This window comes from Bos javanicus, chromosome 21 (genome assembly GCF_032452875.1).
Source record: "Bos javanicus breed banteng chromosome 21, ARS-OSU_banteng_1.0, whole genome shotgun sequence".
In the NCBI taxonomy this organism is placed as follows: Eukaryota; Metazoa; Chordata; class Mammalia; order Artiodactyla; family Bovidae; genus Bos; species Bos javanicus.
In genome coordinates, this window is record NC_083888.1 from 34,692,042 (window position 1) to 34,711,456 (window position 19,415).

The following is a 19,415-nucleotide window of genomic DNA, read 5'->3' on the forward strand; positions in this document are numbered from 1 at the left end:
CAACAGCCTCTGCCCTTCTATTTTATGACTGTGCCCTCTCTTCCAAGTTTTCCCTGCCCTCTGTGGATATGTATGGATGCAGGACTGCACACGTGTCTATATATGAAACTCTATGCAGTAAACTTTTGATTCCATCTGTATAATAAATGGCAGGGAGCCTCATACAAAGATGGGTGACCCTTAGAAGGAATGGGAATAACTTGATATTAGGATCCAAGAGATGCAGCACATAAAGAAGCTTTGCTTAGCTTCCTCCAAGAGTCACCCTCAGACAAGGGAGATAAATCCTCCCATGCCCACACTTCCTTCAGGGACCTTCTCAAGATCCATCCAAATAATATCCTCATGAGGGGCTCATCTCTGAGCTGGCAGAATACTAGTACAGTATATGATTCCCCCCAAAAGGAGCAAAATGCTAAGTATTTCCTTGAGACCCTCAATGATTCCGTTTTCTGGCTAAGAACTGTCACGCCTTAGAATCAGCACCTTTCATCGCCAGGACTAGAAGCTGACCTTTTTCTCAGAGCGATCTTTCACAAAGAAAGCGTATTTCACTTCAAAGGCATTTTACACATTCAACAAGAGATAGAAATCACGTTGCCCTGGAATTTAGACACCAGGCAACTGCTAACCCACTACTCCGAGGTTAGTTATCCCACACCCCCTCTAAAAGCAGCTAACTTAAAACCATGCCTCAGCAAAAGGAGAAACCAGCATATGTCAGGGCTTTCCTAGTCTCTCTCCAACGTGAAATCACTGATATGCAAATGATCTACTATATACAAATATACTAGACTCTACACTCTGCTAGCAAGGTGTACATGTGATTTATCGTGTTATTCTCCACAATGCCTTGTCTAGATGCTATCATTCAGTAAACACTTGCTGAAAGAATACCATCATTTTTAAAACTTGTCGTCCCTAAGTCCTCTCCATGTGTCCACATGAGGGCTGCCAGTCTTGAGGACTCATCTGTATGACTCATTCTGTACACAATCTTGCTAACAGGTGTGAAATAAATGCCTTCCGACTGTGACAGTGGCAATGCTGGTGGTAACACGACAGCTCAGTCAGTCACAACACATAGAGGACTGGTCTGTTTCATGCCTGTGGGGCTAATCAGTCACCAGAAGTAATGCAAGATACTATATGTGTCCCTCAGCTCTATTCCTACCTCCATTCCTACTTTAATTTTCTCCAGGGCTCATATCATCAACATATTTAACTTACTTCTGTGCCTTTCTCCCCATAAGAAGCTCTGTAAGGACAGGGAATTATGTCCATGGTGTCCAGCACCCAAAACAGTGCCTAGAATACTAGAAGTACTGCATAAACTTTTGTGGCAGGAGTGGATGAAATAAAGAAGATATTTGGATTCTTTCCTCCAAAATCTGAGGGTTTTAATCACCAAAGACATGATTGCTGCAGCATAGCTGGATTCTTTTGACCTAGTCAGAACCTCTCAGAAAAAGATCTCACAAGACAACCCATTTGTTAGGTCATAAAGCAGGGCTTCTAGAAACCCAAGCTATTACCATGACATCTGAAAGTCCCCACATGAGCTGAAAATGGACAGAATCTCCGGAGTGGAGGTTTAGGCAGCCTTTCACCAAACAAGGACCACATGCGCCTCACTCCCTCTCCCTTCCAGAGACCTGCCCATGCGGCCAACACCAGTACCTGAGGTATGAAACCAGGCAGGAGGATGGGAAATTCCTTCCAATAGCTTCAGAAACAAAATTTCCTGAGTCTCATGTGAGCAAGATGATCAAATCCTGGACCCACTTCTACCCATGGAAGTAGCCATAGTTCATTTAAAGAAAAAGTAAAAAAAAACACAGTTCAAGTTCAAATTCTCAGCTTTCCAAACATGGCCATGACCTGATAAGATAAATTTATTCAGGTTGTTTAAAAAAAAAAAATCATTGAATGTTATTACTCATTTGCCAAACTATTTCTTGGTGGAACTTTAAAAATCTGCATTTTATTTCATTTTTGGCATGGGGAAAATAATCTCTATTGACAGTGATAAGCCTTGTTCATTCATTCATTCCGTGGACTCTCAAAGAGTAATTAATACTCAAAAAGTAACAGTAAGAGAAATTATCAGCTTGAAGAGAATGTGTAACAATATTTTACACACTAAAACACTTTTGTACAATTTACACCTAAGTTTTTAGAATTCACATTCTAAAGATACTAGGATCTAACAATTCATGAAAGAATGGCAAAGTTTCCAAATCTCCAAAAGAAGAGTTGTTCTTATACCCTCAACCATACTTTTCAAAATTTCCACAAAGACTCTATTCAAATACACTCTGGTAAAAAGGTTTGTGTCAAGTATTTTTTGTTTTTGTTTAATAAGTACTACTCTATAGTCAGCCCACCAGCCAGCCAGTATATATTATGTGTTAAACACTAGGCGTGGGGAATACTGAAAGTCAGATATGCCTTCACTGTGAGTTACTGGATAGACTCACCAGCAAAATACAAAGGACAGACTGGGTGACAGCTAAGATCGTTTCCAGCAAATTTGTTTTGTTTTGATTTCAGAACAACTTCAAATGACTATAAAACTTTACAAGACATCGAGTTAAGAAAGGTAGCAATGAAAAATTGAAATCTCTAAATTAGGAGTTTGAGATTAGCAGATACAAAGTATTCTATATCAAATAAACAACAAGGTCCTACTAATAGCAAAGGGAACTATATTCAACAGTGTGATAAACCATAATGGAAAAGAATATGAAAAAGAATATATATTTAACAGAATCACTTTGCTGTACACAAGAAATGAACATGACATTGTAAATCAGCTACACATCAATTAAAAAAAATTTAAGTGAAATTTTATGATAGTTTGGTAAGCAGAGGATTCTTGATCACTGGTTTTTAACATTTGATGTTGTAAAACTTAAACATTGTCTTCCTATCTTATTTCCTAGAGACGTTTTTCCTCTTAATTTCATTTGCAGATCACCTGAGTTTTTTGCTTTTCCATTTTCCTACTTTATTCTCAAGGCAAAAGAGAGAAAAGCTGCACAAATTATACCAAACTATGCAATAAATGATTAAACTACATTTTCCCCCCAAACCTAAGCCCCCAAATGTCATGTTCTACATATCACAGAGCATAATCAAATGCATAGAAAAGCTTCTCTTTCTTCAGTGAAACAGAAAGCCAACAAGCCCAATCCCACTCACTAAGGAAGGTGGCATAGCCACAGTGCCACATACTGTTTGAGAACTCACTCCAACTTCACATTGATCCTCAACTACACAGAGCAGCTTTCCCAGTCCCATTGGTTTCTATAAAGCACCGGCATGCAGCCTTTTCATGCAAAACTATATCACACACACAAAAAACTTGCTTCTAGAACCAAATCAAAATACTACACATTTGTACATAAAAAGCATTAAATTTAAGCAACTGTGACTGCCACTGTATGAGTTACAAATCACTTGAGGCCATTATTTATCTTTTCTGAAAGAGTGGCACTCTCCAGAGACAAATGCTGTTCTAATAGGCCATCCCCACCTTCCACAGTAGTCTAACTTTAGCTGTGTTTTAACTCAAAAACACCTGAAGGGTACAAAACCCAAATGCTCCCAACAGTGGCTCACTGAGCTTTGGGGGAGCAGGGAATAGGTCTTCAGAGTTTCAAAAGCACACTGAGAGAGTCTAAAATAGTCTCTGTGTCCTTGTAGGACTCATTGGTATAATCCATCCCAGCTCCAAATGCACTCCTGAAATTCTGAATTCTCACCATAGAGACTTTTAGCCAAGGCAGTCGTCACAAAGAGTTGTTACATTTGGCTCACTTTGATGGATATTCTCCCTTAGACCTAAAAAGAGATTTATGGACAACTTCAAAATGGCCTGGAATTAGACACAGATAAAAAAACAAAAACAATCTGGCCTTCATTTTCACTTCAATAAAATGATTCTCCAGTAAACTTGTTCAGGCAATTAAAATCAATTTCAATTTCCACTTTCTAGGCCTTTCTATTCTTTGTTCTTAAGAGAAAAAAGGACAGTAAGTAAACGGAACCTGAATTTTAAATCTGACTTCAAATTGCTTGAGGCTACTTCACACGTAAGTAAATAAATACGTATGGCATAAACTAATAAATATCTCATATGTACACAAATCATGTTTTTATAGAGCATTCACCTACCTTTAACTCAGCCTTTTCGTTAGGACCGCACTTTATGGAAAACTCCGCACATACAGCACCTTTCCTCTAGTCCTTCAAGGTCCTTATGAAGGAACAGAATTTTCTAAACAGGAAACAAAGTGTCGTAAGGCGGGGCCATTTTCCTCAGTGACACCAGAACCCAAAATTCCTAACATTCCCTAGCAGTAAGTTCAAAGCTTGCTTCGTCATATACCACATGCTCTCCATATGGAGATGGGTCTGTTCAGTGAATTGCACATAAATTAAAAAACATTTTTTTTTCAATTTATTCAAAAGGACAAATACGAAAGAAAATAAAATTCTGCCATGACCCTGTGAAACCTACCTTTCCACTTCATACTCCTGACTTGCCCCTATTCTAAAACTATCTTCAGCAATGTCAATGAGATGACTCAGCTAGACCACCTGACTTTGCAAATCCATGAATCGAAACACAACAGGTCACCAAGAGCAGATATTTAAATCACTTCGCTGTGACAGATTGAATGTTGAGAAAAAACACAAACAAGGCTCCATGGAAAATGAGTTTTCCCATAAAGACAAAAACTTACTTAGAACTCAAAATCTACTTCCCAGCAAAGAAACCTGTATTTCACTCAGGGCCCTGAAACTGTGGGTGAATTCCTGGCCCCACTCTTCACCCGAACCCCAGAGTGATGATGAAGCACCTGACTGGTGATGTGAGCCTTGAACCAAGCTTCCTCCATGATGACACCCGAGGCTTTCAGGTGCTTTGTTACTTTTGGCAAACACTCAAGCATGTTACATAAGGCTTCTCCTCTCCTGTACACATGCTCACCTCAGAAAGCCCTTTTGAAGGCTTACTTCCTTTTCTTATGATGGAAACTCTCCTTCATGCCTGGGAAATAAGTCAGTGTTATTCATTATCCAAGACAAGCCGCAGTGACTGAGAATGGTGAACAAAGCACAAGCCACTGAGTTCAGCTCAACAGAGTGAGACAAAATAAAGATTTTCCTGAGGACCCAGAACTGCAAAATCCAGCGGTTTTAACTAGCCATCTCTCAGAGATTCATATACTATTCAGTGATGGAAAATTATTTTTAATTTTATTGACGTATAATTGTCTTACAACGTTGTGTTCATTTCTGCTGTACAGCAAAGTGATTCAGTTAAACAAATATATATTCTTTTTCATATTCTTTTCCATTATGGCTTATGCAGGATATTAAATATAGTCCCCTGTAATATACAGTAGGACTTTGCTGTTTATCCATTCTCCGTGCAATAGTTTGCATCTGCTAATACCAAACTAATGGAAAAACTGTAGTCCCAGGCTGCAGGCAACATTATTCAGCTTTGACAACTGCAGGGTGCTTTCTTGTAGGATTTGATTCAACTAACTACAAGATGAAAGAAAGTTATTTCTAAACTGCATGGTCAAGCAATCAATCTGACTCTGGGTTCAGAAATTAGTGGGGCACATTTAAGCCATTATTGAATTCCACAGGCCAAGCAAGCTTTTCTCCAGATAACTGAAATCTTTCAAAGTTAACATGTTAATGAGTTACTACTGTGTTTTGAATTTCCCTACTGTGACCAGAAAAAATAGTGGATTCTGGGCATAGTTTGTTATTATATCATGGGGCTACGGCAACCACTCACCCTGCGTCTACATCCATTTTTCCCTTTTTGAGAGCCATTCCACTAGAGAAAGAAAACTGCTAATTTTGTTTGCTGCTGCTGCTGCTGCTAAGTCGCTTCAGTTGTGTCCGACTCTATGTGACCCCATAGACCCTAAAATGTACCTGTCTGGCATTTCAGGCAGTGTTTATAGCTTCTAAGCTTCAATTAATCATAAATTTTGGACATCGGTGACTGTTTTATGGGGGGGGGGGACTACTACATAAACATCTAGGTTCAAATTCTGGTTTTGCTATTTATTAGCTTTGAGATTTGGAGCATTCACTCACACATAATACAACAAAGTTTCAAAAGTTGACTAAAATAGGGAGCTGATTTACAAAGACACCAGTGATTCCATATATGTGGCAAGAAAAATGAGCCTAGAGCAACAATGGTCAAGTTATTTGGTTTTAGGACCCCTTTATATTCTTAGAGATTATTGAAGATTCTAAAGACTTTACCTTAGAAAATTTCAGGGAATATAAGGACATACACACCTATTCCGGGAGCCAAAAGGTAGCCTCTAGAAAACTCCAATAAATACATAAGAAAATAAAAGTAAAAGAGGTAAAGAATGTCTTAGTACTGTAATGAAAACTGTTTTGACTTCACAGATCCCTTCAGAGGGTCTTAGGAGCCCTCAGGCATTCCCAGATTACACTTTGAGAACTACTGGCCTTGAATATCTTAACATACTGAAATCAGGGAAGCTGTCAGAGACCACTAGAATCATATCAAAAAGATCCAGGAGCCAGCACAAAGGGACTCCTACTAGCCAAAGATGGGACAGTTTTAGTGTCAGGAATAAATGCAATAGGTTAAAACACCAGTATTTTGAATTCATGAATTCTTCATGAATTACATATCTGTTTCTCTTAGCTTCTCTCAATGGTTACCTTTTATGAACATTACTAATTAGTTGGCTAATGGAGCCAAGAACAGTTGACCCTTGAACAACACAGGTTTGAACTGTGCAGGTTCACGTATATGTGGATTTCTTTCAGTAGTATATACTACAGTGCTACACAAGCTGCTGTTAGTTGAACCCACTGATGGGAAGAGCTGGACTATAAGCTATATGTAAATTTTCAGCTACATGAAGGGTCAGCACCCCTAACTCCCAAGATGTTCAAGAGTGAACTAATTAAAAACTGGTAAATAAAGGGAAAAGAATTGGGCATTATTTCCTGCCTTTCCCATATAAATTGTACCCGAGGAGAACCAAGTAGCTGATAAGCAGAGGTTTCTCTTTATCAGAGCAGGCCAGCTAATAAATGAAGAAATGATGGAAATGAAGATTTTGAAAAGAGTCGGACACAACTGAGCGACTGAACTGAACTGAACTAAATGAATTGATTAAGCAGTAAGGATCCCCATTAACTGTTCACATCTCTTTCTCACTCACACACCCACCCACACAGGGAACTTGTGTTAAATGCCTCCTGAACAGAGTACACAACACACCCACAGTATTCTTGACCAAAAACAATGGAAACAGAATTTGAGCTAGACTCTACATATGACTATCAATTCCCAAGAATACAGTAGCTATAAGAATATGTCAAATACAGAAACATTTAACTCCATGGGGTGTTACTGGCAAAAAGCCAGCCTATGAACCGGAATAAATGTTCTGGTTTGGCAAAAAATAAATTGCAGGAATGTTTTAAAAAAATAGTGAAGGGTGAACCTACAGACTAAAGGGACTGAAGCAGCATGTCAATCAATTGCAATGTATGGACTTTATCTGGATCTGATACAAAAAAAACTGAAAAGAAAAATAATGAAGAAAATAGATAAATCTGAGCACTGACTGGATAGTCCATATTTGATTATATTATAGAAGTTCTTAAAGTATGATAATAATATGACAGTATTAAAAGAAAAAAAGAATCTTTCAGACATGTATGTAGAAATACTTACTAGTAAAATAATAGGATGTTAGGGATTTGCTTCTAAATAGTCCAGAGTGAGGGAGAAGAGGTTGAGATCTAAATGAAGCGAGATGGCTATAAACTGACCATTGTTGAAGCTGGGAGAAAGGCACATAGGGTCCATTGTAATGTGCTATTTCTGTATATCTTTGAAACTTTCCACACCAAAAGCTAGAAGCAGTCTTGAAAATGCTGCTTGTTTTCTCCATCAAGTCTGTGAGCTGGGAAGGCAGGACTTCTCTGCCACCCAGCACTCAGCAGCCTGGAGCCTGCAGCATGTGTTGGGGGCACCCCTCTACCCCAGTCGCCAGCTGACCTGTGACAGGGCAGGTTCAGCAAAGAAGCTCTGAGCCTGCTGTCTCTGAATCTGAGGCATCTTTTCAACAGAGCAGGAAACAACACTGCATTTACAGTCTGATCCTAATTTACAGTGTGATCCTAACCGAGAAACAAACAATAACAACACAGAAAAAGGTAAAGAATACACATGAAAACGGTAAGTTTTTTTCCTTCTCCTGGGTATAGGGAGTATGCTTTTCCTTGCTTCCATTTCTCTGAATTTTCCAAATTTTCTGCAATTATTATATTAGTTTGAATGTGGGAGGAAACCTAATAAACTGTTTTTCAATCATCTATAATAGAAAAACTCTATAGATAGCTGTTTTTCAATAGTAAGAATATTTTGTCATATTCCTGTGATCCTATCCACAGCTCAGATAAAGGAAAAATGTTATAATAATGAAGAAAATATTTTAAACTATCATTGAGGGATTTTTTTTTTTTAAGCTAAATTACCCACTCCAGTACTCTTGCCTGGAAAATCCCATGGACGGAGGAGTCTGGTGGGCTGCAGTCCATGGGGTCGCTAGGAGTCGAACACGACTGAGCGACTTCACTTTCACTTTTCACTTTCATGCATTGGAGAAGGAAATGGCAACCCACTCCAATACCCATCCCACTCCAATATCCAACCCACTCCAGTCCATCCCTGGAGAATCCCAGGGATGGCGGAGCCTGGTGGGCTACCGTCTATGGGGTTGCATAGAGTTGGACACGACTGAAGCAACTTAGCAGCAGCAGAATGAAACAACAGAAAAATGCCCTTTTTTATATTTGGGAAAGGGGAGATACCCTTCATTATCTTTTCCTCTATAAAATAAAGGAGAGATGCTATTTTTTAAAAAAAATCACACCTGGACAACCTATCCCAAGAAAATTTCTTGAGATTCTTCTAAAACCTCAGTTTCAGCACAGGAAGCTGGGGGCAAACAGGGCTGTCTGGGACCTAATGAAAGGCCTTCTGTCCAAATGCTGGACTAATCTGGAGATATACACCTGTAATTATCTGTGTATCCGTATATCCCACCACCACCCTCCCCTGCCCCACCCACCCCACTCTTTTCCATCAGTTCAAAGAGGCGAAAGGAAGAGGCAGTGTCATGCCAAGATTCCACACCTGGTAACACCATATTCTCTAAGGGAAGCTGTGTCTCACAAACAAAAACAGATTTTTTTTCTTTTCTAGACCAAATGTGCCTTTCAGATAACGATTCTTTAAAAAGTAGGCAAGACCTTTGAATCCTAGGCCTGCTTCAATCATTTCATTTTGAAAATAAATGAAAGAATATGTGCACCCTTATCTATTAATAATTGAACATGAAAAACGGTGGAAAATTGGCATAGATAATTGTTATGTTTTCCATACGGGTCTAATTAAACTTGATTTAGAATGCACACTGCCTTTTTTTTTTAACCCTGCTATTAAATAAACAAACAACAACAAAAAAAGGCTGAAACTGCCACTTCTCTTGTGCTTTATATATACTGTGGGAGGCTGTACTCAAAGCGAGGGAAAAAGTTAAAATGACTCAACATATAGCTCTGTAACCTTGAAATTAAGAGCGTGAGCCTTGGACTAGATTGCCAAGGTGAAAATCATCAATCTGTCATGTATCAGCTGGGTGACTTTGAGTAAGCTGTTTAACCTCTCTGTGCAGCATGGGTTCCTCTTGTATAAAATAAACAGTGGGGATGTCACAGAGCTGTACTGAGATGTCCTGAGATGAGAAATGGAAAAATACTTAGGACAGTGCCTAACATATACATGCTCTATAAATGCCACCTGCTATTGCTGTTATGACCTAATACACCTTTTTTATAATTCTCTCATCCCCTCTTATCCCCTTTTTCATCCAAGAAACAATAATTTTACAAAATTCCAATTCTTTAGCCTCATCAGTGAATACTGCAATCTATTTTAAACCTGGACTCTTCTATTTTCCCCAGAGCAGAAATTAACATTTTCTCTAGGAAAGAAAACAAAAAAGCAAAAATAAGGATGGAATTAGATTTCTCTTTACTTTGTCCCAGTCATGAGTGGTAGGAGATTCCTAACTCCCTGAAACTCGGCAATACCTAGAATTAAAGAGAGTAACTCCCTAATCCCCACAAATTTCTCTGATTTGGGGATCTAGTTTCCAATTCTACTCATTTTCTCATGGCTTTTCTGAGAAAAGAAGTCACTCAGGCAATCCATGACAATAAGAATGATGGGGGGAAATTTACATGATTCTAGAGAAAGGAACACGAATCTTAACAATATTCACATGTCATACACAGCACTGGGCTTCCCTCGTGGCTCAGCTCACACAGAATCCACCTGCAATGCGAGAGACCTGGGTTCAATCCTTGGGTTCGATCCCTGGAAAAGGGAACGCCTAACCACTCCAGTATTCTGGCCTGGATAACTCCATGGACTGTATAGTCCATTGGGTCTCAAAGAGTCAGACACGACTGCGTGACTTTCACTATACACAGCATTTATTCAAAAGAAAATTCTAGTGTGCTGTACTAAAAGGGAGACTCCTGGATTGTGAAATAGGACATGAAAAAAGGAAAAGGAAAAAAAAAAGCTCCAAGATCATTATATTCCAGGCTACAAGAGTGGGAAAGGGTAGACGGAATGAGATTCACACATGCTTTAGTCTCTAAAAACATGGGAACTGGAATGGGAGCTAAAAGCAAAGTTAGTAAGTCTTACATTGAAGAGAAATTGGTAGATAAAGGAGATAAAGAAATCTGAGGTAAGTGCTGCCTGGATGTACAGTGTATAGTGCTGAGTAAGCAATAAAAGGATGATTAGCATATAATAGGAAATAGTCCAGTAACTGGAATTTCCTGGTGGTTCAGATGGTAAAGAATCTGCCTGCAATGCGAGAGACCCAGGTTCGATCCCTGGCTTGGGAAGATCCCCTGGAGAAGGGAATGGCTATCCACTCCCATCGTATTGTTGCCTGAAGAATTCCATGGACAGAGGAGTCTGGCAGGCTATATATAGTCCATGGAGTCACAAAGCACAGTCAATGGCCTAGATATCTCTGATTGTATATATTTGCACCCATGCTGAAGTGCATGTAATTAAACAAATCTTTTATTCACTAGAATTCTCAGAAAATAGGGAATACATATTTGTGCTCATTGTTTAGGTATAAAAGTTAGGCCTCTTCTTTGTCCCATCATTGCCCCATGTGGGCAGAACTTTGATATTCAAGAGAGAAAGATTACAAAGGAGGGGTAGAATCAGTAAAGCTGGGAAAGATCACAGACATCAAACTGTAACCTTTTGAGTCTTCACAAAAGCCTATGTGATAGGATGCGGTTTCCGGGGGAAACTGGGATGGGAGGAAGTATTGTACTCAGAACACATGTGAGTGTGAGTGACAGAGAACATCAAGACACAGGTGCTCAGTGGTAGAGAAAGGTATGAGCAAGAAGACACAGGGAGGGGTGCAATCACAAGAGGCTCTGGGTTGAGCCAAGTTTAACTAAACATCTCCAAAGGGCAGAGAAAACCAGTTGGTACTCAGTCACCAAGATAACAGGTTGATGGTACAAGAAAAGGATGCAAGTGCATTAAAAGATCAAGATTCCACGGGGACCTAAAAATTATGGGTGGCCCTAGGCCATCATGCAACTCATGACTTACTAGGCTCTAAGGAATCCCCAGCAGGGCAACAGGGAGCAGGAGGACTTAAACTGGACCTAGTTGCTTCTCCCAGGGCTTGGATCACAGCAGACAGCTGAGCAGGAGCAGACAGACAGCATGGCAATTGAGATTTCCGACCGTGAACCCAAACTGTGTGGGTCTGAACCTCAGCTTGCCATCCACCAGCTCAAACTCAGGGCTTGTTCTGTCGGCTCAGATATCCGACCCTGAACTTTCACTCTTAGTGTGTGTCACTAGCAGGTCTTCTCCCCGAGTAAAGAAACAAGGGATTTCTGGACAACATACATCCCCATGATGCTCTGCCCCCACGTCAATAGTTTCAGAAAACACATTCTTCCCCTGATCTTTGGATGGATTCCTTTCTGCTTTGTCATCACTGTGCTGCTTTTTTTTTTTTTAATATATATATTACTGTTTTATTCTCACATCCTTCCTGCAGTGTACAAAGGCAGGACTCCCAGAAGTTCTCCATACATCGCAGATCGCTGCCCCTGCCAGCGGCTCCTCACTTGCTTCACACAACAAATGCTGAGTGCCCAATCCCAGGCCCCGGCAGTGATGACCTAGAACCTGAGTTCCCACAGGACCTAGAGGCCTCTCTGAACCCAGGGGGTTCTCTCTTTTTCAAATTCATTGTCAAGTTGTGACCTTTAATATTATGGGAAGTGGAAGTGTGAACGGCTCACTCGTGTCTGACTCTGAGCGACCCCATGGACTGTTGCTCGCCAGGCTCCACTGTCCATAGGATTCTCCATGCAAGAATACTGGAGTAGGTTGCCATTTCCTTCTTCAGGGGATCTTCCCAACCCAGGGATTGAATCTGTGTCTCCACATTCCAGGCAGATTCATCTGAGCCACCGGAGAAGCTCTCATTATCCCTAGATTCCCACTCCCTATTGGTTTTCCAAGTACTGACCCAGAATTTAATTTAAAGGAGCAAACACAGTGGCTGACCATCCAACAGGAGCAATGTGGTGAAATATGAGGGGTCAAACTGCTAAATTTATGCTCCTCTGACATCGTCACCCAAGGTTAGGGCGCCCTGCAGACACTATCCCTTCTTCCTGTTTTTCTACTTTCTTCCCTCAAGAGTGATTTTTCAGAGTCACATACCTTGGTCTGGTAGGAAAATCCTAGTTTTAGTGTCCAGAGAGCTTCATCCTCGTCCCACTAAGCCAATATAAACGGTATGGTCCCAGGGACAGTCACCAACCTTTTCTAGGCCTGTTTCCTTCTATATAATATTATGGAGGCTGAAAACTATTTCCTGCCAGCTGTAAAACCCTGTGATTCTAAAGTCTCTGTTTATGGTTTGGCCTCAGTAGACAGAATTACCATGACATGAAAATCCTGAGGTTCAATTCATGTAGGAGATAAGTTCTTACTTGATAAGCTTCTTTAATGTGGGATCTTTCTGACCCAGCCACCTAGACCCAATAAGAATAGCTACCATTGATAGCCTACCCTGTGCCAGGCAGTGTTCTTGGCAGTTTACAAGCTCAATTGAGACTCTCCTAAAGGATCTTAAGAAGGAAAGGGCTCCTTGGCTACAATTTAACTCAGCTCCCTTCTGCTCTGTTGAGCTCAAGAAGTAATGCTTGGTAGACTTACACCTCATCTCCCACTTCATAAGCTTTACAATATGGTTTTTCCAGTAGTCATATATGATGTGAGAGTTGGACCATAAAGAAGGCTGAGAGTCAAAGAATTGATGTTTTTGAACTGTGGTGCTTTGAACTGTGGAGAAGACTCTTGAGAGTCCCTTGGACAGCAAGGAGATCAAACCAGTCAATCCTAAAGGAAATAAATTCTGAATATTCATTGGAAGGACTGATGCTGAAGCTCCAATACAATGTGAAGAACTGACTCACTGGAAAAGACCCTGATGCTAGGAAAGAGGAGAAGGGGACGACAGAGGATGAGATGGTTAGATGGCATCACCAACTCAATGGACATGAGTTTGAGCAAACTCTGGGAGATAGCAAAGAACAGGGAAGCCTCATATGCTGTGGTTCATGGGGTCACAAAGAGTCAGACACAACTCAGCGACTGAACACTGCCACTACCACCTAGTAAAGATGTACACAGAGGTACAGGAGAAATTAATAAGTCACAAGAAGACTTCTCTTGAGAATGAACTAAGCCTGTCGAAAGAAAAAAAAAAATTCTAAAGAACAAAGCAGGTGGTTTCGCTATTTTGAGAGCAAGAAAAAATGATCAAGGCAAGGCTGAAGCTATTGCTTGGGTAAAACAGTACAAAACAGCAGATGTCAAGGACATGCAGAGCTCATCAGCAATGCTTTGTTCTCTCTTTTGGAGGAAAATGAAGCAATCCTTAAAGGCCTGAAGTCCCAGACAGTAGAACCCAATTCTCCAGACTCTTGAATACACCAGGATCTAAAGGAACTTGCAGACTGTTAAGACTTGAGTTGGATAAAGTGATTCTTGTTTTACAAACAGTTTGAGGGGAAAAAAAAAAAAATCCAAGATCTCTCACAAACCTAACAGTCTATAAATCAGTGGAAAAGCTAACTTATTAAGATACAAAAACAAGAGACACAAAGGAGTCAGAGAAAAGAAAGAGCTAGCATCCTATTGTACTTGACTTTGGCCTCACTGGCAGGGAAATAATGGATGAAAGATGAAGGAAAGCAAAGAGGAGCATTGGGACGGGACAAAGTACGGGAAAGAGTAGGGATGAATAAACAGGTTCCTTGGGAAAGAATAAGGAAATAGACCTTCAGAGAACAGAGTGGTGGCTGGCTGGCAGCAGAGTTGCTCTGGGCTGGAAAACACTTCACTCCGCAACAGGGCTCTGAGGGATAGGGGACTTCTGGTATTAGTCCTCAGCCTGCAAACACGGACCCTCCTGCCCCGTGCTCCATCGTTTACCTAATCATTTCAGAGTCAGTGATGAAGAGATGCTGTATCTGAAAGCCTACATGCTTCAGTTTTGTTTTTTTTTTTAAGACTCTAGACTTCTTGCATCCTGATTACTTAGGGGATTTTATCAAAACCTTTGGTTGTTTCAAGATTGTCGGATTAAGCATCTTATTAACCCCAAACCCAAGCACTTTATTTTTCCCCTGCTTGGTGAGCCTTCCAAACCCTTTTCCCTCTTAAGTATCAGCAACGCTGGCTCCGATGATTTACCATTCAGAGAAGTATCTTTCTGAGCTCTCAGATTACTGCTTTAAACTACCGACTGGTGGGCTTGCACGACTTCACTTAACTGCCAAACCACGACACACATTACAAATGATGACAGATGTTTCTGACATAGCTTCCTACTTACACTTACCCTCCCTGCAAAGCAGAGAAAGCCACAGGGATCAAGTTAAACTTGACCTCTTAAAAAGTTTTGAGTACACCCTCAGTCACCTTCAGAAGCAACACGACTATGGAAGGCAAGCGAGCACCAAATCATTCTGGCAATTTGATGAATTCAAGAGGTTTAAATGAGTTACATTTTCTGTACTAAAACAAAGTGACTGAAGACACAGTTTTCCTAATATCACTCTTTGGCCATATTGCAAAAACAGCCATAGGCTCCAAACTGCTTCAATATACTCTTTCAGAAGAATTTCCATTGAAATCAAAGGGAAGGAGATGAAGAGGAAATGGATAACCTCCTCTTATTAAACAGCAACCCAATTACAAATTATGCTGAACCCTGGCCCAGATCTTCCTTTCCTCTCTTAGTTCTGCAATGAGCAGGAGAGATATGAATATCCAAAATCCATCTGGCTTTCCTGGTGGCTCAGAGGGTAAAGCGTCTGCCTGCAATGCGGGAGACCCGGGTTCAATCCTTGGGTCAGGAAGATTCCCTGGAGAAGGAAATGGCAACCCACTGTAGTACTCTTGCCTGTAAAATTCCATGGATGGAGGAGCCTGGTAGGCTACAGCCCACAGGGTCACGAAGAGTGTGACACTCTGATCTGTTCCCTTGCCTGCCTCACCTCCATCGAAACCTCTCCTGCACTCCCCTGACCCCATCACCCAGCATCCCTCCTCTGACTACAACATCCTCACTTAGGCTTCCTTATTAAAACCCCCTTCATTGTGATCAACCATCTGGGCCTCAACTGAGGTTTCATTTCACATCCCTTCTCACTCAACTTCCTTTCTAAAGGCCAACATCTCCAAAGAGCACATTCCATGACACCCTCATCAAGTGCCCTCAACTTACCTTGCTCAGCCTTTTGTCCTTCCTCTTCTGCCAAACCCCAGCCTTAGCATATGCCTACAGTAGCTCTGTCTGTGCCCACAGCTGAGTACCTGGGAACTGGAGAAAGTCACCCAACATTCATGAGCACCAACCACAAACAAGTCCTCTACAATGCTGGGTGAACCCACTCACGCATTTGCCAACTCTTACTTGACTTTCACCCCTTCTGACATTGACACCATCATCACCACCTAACTGAGAAGTGAAACCCATGGACCAGTAACCTCCTGTTCTCAGACTAACTTACCTCCAACCTCCAGCTTCTACCCTCCTGCTGCATCCAGTTCCCTCCTCTCATCCAAGGTCAACCTCTCTAGAGGCTTTAGATCCCACTCCATCTCACCTTCTCAGACTCACATCATCAATTATCCCTTGTCTCTTCTCTCTCTCTCTATTCAGTCAACTTCTCCTTTTCAACCAGATCCTTCCCATCAACACGTCAACATATTCGAGTCCTATTTTTAAAGCATTCCACTCTCAACCTCAAATGTCTCTAGCTAGTGCCTTATTTCTTTGCTTCCTTCACAGGAAAAATAAAGATTGTTCTTCTTGGATATATCCCATTTTTCCATCCCATTCATTTTTCAACCCATTCCAACCTGGCTTGGCTCCACCACTCCCTGAAACAGCTCCAGGCCAGATCAATAACGATCTCTTTGTTGCCAAATTCAAGTGAGAATTTTTTTTTTTTTCATTCTTTATCTCATTTGACATCCTGACAGTATCTGGCTATGTTGATCAATCTCTCCCTGAAACACGCCTTACTTTGGACTCTTCAGCCAATGCTCTTTTCCCTGCTGCCATGGCTTCCTTCTCTTTGCAAGCTTATCCTCCTCCACCTAGTCTTATAGGGTTCAGACTCTTCAAAGCTCAAACCTAGGTCCTACTTCCCTTTTCACTCTATAGAAGCAGCTAAAAGCCAACTACCCACAGGGACAAGCAAGTAGTATAAATAAGTGAAACAAAGTTGACTTTCACTTTCCTCTCAGGTCAACAATTTAAAACACAGCAAGACTTCTCTAGGGGTACAGAGGATATGAATCAGCCTGCCAATGCAGGGCACACAGGTTCAATCCCTAGTCCAGGAAGATGCCACACACCAGGGAGCAACTGAGCCCGAGCACCACAACTATTGAGCCGCTGTGCTGAACTGCTGAAGCCCGCACACCTAGAGCAAATGTTCCGTGACAAGAGATGCCACCACAGTGAGAAGCCTGTGCACCGCAAAGAAGAGTAGCCCCCACTCACACAACTAGAGAAAGCCCATGCAGAGCAACAAAGACCCAGCACAACCAAAATTAAAAATGAATGCATAAATAATTAAAAATAAAAACAGCAGAACTGGCAGGGTAACTGGCAACAGACCCAAGGCATCAGGGTTAGATCACAGTAGAGAGAGGTACAGACTAGAATAAAGTGGAGAGCAGATACTCCTTCTACAACAATTACGTAGTTCAAGCCAAAATCCTGATCTACACATGAAAATTCACGATTTTTAAATCTTGGCAATTAAGATTTTTTTCTGGTGCAAATAAAAGAAATCCTGGGTTAGACCGAAGGCAGAATGCACTGGCTTATTAAACTGCAAAGCCTAGAGGTACAGCCGGCCACTGGGTTTAATCAACATGATCAGAACCAGTTTCTCTTCTGAATTTTTTATGTCCCTAATTCTCAGATGAGATCTACCCTATGGCAACAAGAGCACTGCTAGATCTCCAGACCACATCTTGCCAGGTTTAAGCAGAAAACAAGAAAGATTCTCTTCTGGAGCTTCCCCTATCCACCACCTCCCCCCCACACACCCCCATCCCTCAGTCTCAAAATCTCCTCTGATTGGGCCAGCTTGGATTACAAAACCATTCTTGAACCAATCACATGGCTAGACGATTTAGGAATGACCGGCCAGCCCTGAGTCATATAGTTTATTTGGAGTCAGGGGAAGAGCCTTATATAAGGCTAAGGTCTGAGGTTGGAGGACAAGGAATTTCTTAAAAGGAAATTAGGGTGCTGCCATCAAAAGAGAAAGTATATTTGGGGCAGCCAAAAAAACATAAACATGCTACAGCAACTTGTTCAAATATTTTAAAAACACTGCATAGGCCAAATAAAACAGGTTTGCTGGCTGAAGGTGGCTTGTCAACCTCCAGTTCCAATCCTCCTTTCCCGTTTCCTAGGTGATCTTATCCAAGCTCAGGCCTTCATCTACCATCTCTATACCCCAAATACCACATTTTTATCTCTGACTCACAAATTCAACTGCCTACTCAACATCTTCACTTGGATGCCTCAAACTCATCTCAAATTCAATTTGCCCAAAATGAAATTAATACTCTTCTTAGCCCCTACTCCCCTCCCATCCAAAACTGACCTTACTCGGAGTTCTTATTTGGGGTGGGGGTCGGAGGAGAAAGGAAAGGGAGGCAAGACCACTATGACTGAAGTACTGTTTGAAAGAAAAAACACAGTCTTTCAGGGAGCTGAACTGTAAGTCAACTGAAATTCTTCTGTTATTTCAAATATTTAAGAAAGACATTAGATATCTTTAATTCATCTAAATTTTCATTTTCCATATCTTTTCAACTTATTTTTAAAACAGATAGAAATAAAGTATCATCAGAAATACCAAAAGCAGGGACTTCACTAGTGTCCAGTGGTTAAGAATCCACCCACCAATGCAAAGGACACGGGTTCAATCCCCGGTCCGAGAAGATCCCACATGCTAAGAAGCAACTAAGTCCATGCACCACAGCCACTAAAGTCTGCACACCTAGAGCCTGGGAGCTGCAACAAGAGAAGCCACTGCCCTGAGGAGCCCGTGCACGACAAGGAAGAGAAGACCCATGCAACGGAACTAGAGAAAACCTGTGCAGCAATGAAGACCCAGCACACCCAAAATAAATATTCATCAATAAATCTTAAAGAAAAAAGGGGGGAAAGACTGTCCAGGGAACTTGGACAGTGCTTTTGTTTGCCTATGTGTTGGCACAGCTGTAGTTTTCTAGCAAACATATCTGAGTCAACCTGACAACTGAAGAGGTTGCTAAGGCAAATTATGACCAAATTTCATCAAATATAAGAAATCACTGATTATGAGATGCATCATCATTTCACACATCACTATCAGTCATGTCCAACTCTTTGCAACCCCATGGACTATACAGTCCATGGAATTCTCCAGGTCAGCATACTGGAGTGAGTAGCTGTTCTCTTTGCCAGGGAATCTTTCCAACCCAGGGATCAACCCCAGGTCTCCCACATTGCAGGCGGATTCTTTACCAGCTCAGCCACCAGGGAAGCCCAACATTAAACAAAAACGCCAAAATTAAACCATAATCTATAATGCACTGTAAAATACATTTTGTTTTCAGATAAAAATGTATGTCTTAGAATCTTTGAAAAACA

The 19,415-nt window shown here is 41.1% G+C and overlaps 1 protein-coding gene across 6 annotated transcripts in view; it reads right to left on the reverse strand.

Moving 5' to 3' along the window:
* STXBP6 (syntaxin binding protein 6) overlaps positions 1–19,415 on the reverse strand; it is a 279,081-nt gene that overhangs the window by 236,156 nt on the left and 23,510 nt on the right. For 3 of the 6 annotated variants that reach the window (XM_061394896.1, XM_061394897.1, XM_061394895.1), the window contains one exon: positions 4,180–4,282. The exons of the other annotated variants lie outside the window; for them this stretch is intronic. The gene's annotated coding sequence lies outside the window, so the exon portion shown is untranslated. The remainder of the gene's footprint in view (positions 1–4,179; positions 4,283–19,415) is intronic. 6 annotated transcript variants of the gene reach the window in all.